Below are 1,088 nucleotides of genomic sequence, written 5' to 3'. Positions count from 1 at the left end.
CACGACTTACCCGCCTTTTTTAATAATAATTTGAATTTATTTAATAAATAATGCATTTTTGAAAGGTCATTTTTTGATATTTTTAGGGCATTTAAATCCGAGCCCTACTAGGTACTATTGTAATATTAGATGCAGTCTGTAATGTATTAAACAATTGAAACAATGCACCTAATATTGTAAAAAATATAATTATACCCACCCATTGTAAATATACCATATTACCCTAAAGAAGAATATGAAATTTACTTTTCCTTATTTAACAAAACACCTTTTACCTAGTGATTTTGTAAATTAAAATTTATTTTATAATACATATAATAAACTCCGTAACCACAGTGTGTGTTCGTAATCAATATAGTAATTCAGATGTAAAATTTTATATTGTGTTATTCTGATTTAAATTTTTTTATACTCTGTAAATATAATATGAGTTACCACATTACGTCATATAACTCTGCATACGATTTAAAATAATATATAACAATAATATATAGTATAAACTATAAAGTTAAAGAATATATCTATTTTTTAGATTCTGAGTGGAACGATGAATGTATTGATTTTACAATGATGTGTGTTTTTTTATTTTTTTTTTTATTTTTTTTTTTTTGTGTCTGTCATCACGTTTTAGGACAGTAAAAGTGCTTGGATTTTCTTCAACAGTACCTTTTCTGATAGGAAAGTGAATCTAGTTGGTACTTTGGGGGGTCAAAAGTAAAATTTTTCCAATAGTTTTCAAAAGCGCCGTGAAAAACAAAAGAAAAATTAAGGAAAAACGGGAATTTTTACGCAAAATCTGTTTTCGAGAAAATCGATTTTGGTTTTTGGTGTAGCTTTAAAAAAAATGACCGTAGATATATGAAATTTTGACTGAATGTTTATCTTAGCATTTTCTATACACCATAACATTTTCAAAATATTTTGATTTATTTTGAGCTCTTTATGGACATTTTCATTTTCCATTTTTTTTTAGTTTTTTTTCTAAAAATATCAATACAATTTTATTTGTTGGATAAAAAAGCTTGAAAATTTAATAGAAGGCTCCTAGTATATTGTTTCAAAGGCAAATGAAAAATATTAAAAATCGT

The sequence above is a fragment of the Acyrthosiphon pisum genome, chromosome A1 (genome assembly GCF_005508785.2).
Source record: "Acyrthosiphon pisum isolate AL4f chromosome A1, pea_aphid_22Mar2018_4r6ur, whole genome shotgun sequence".
In the NCBI taxonomy this organism is placed as follows: domain Eukaryota; kingdom Metazoa; phylum Arthropoda; class Insecta; order Hemiptera; family Aphididae; genus Acyrthosiphon; species Acyrthosiphon pisum.
Note: the sequence above shows the minus strand (reverse complement) of the source record.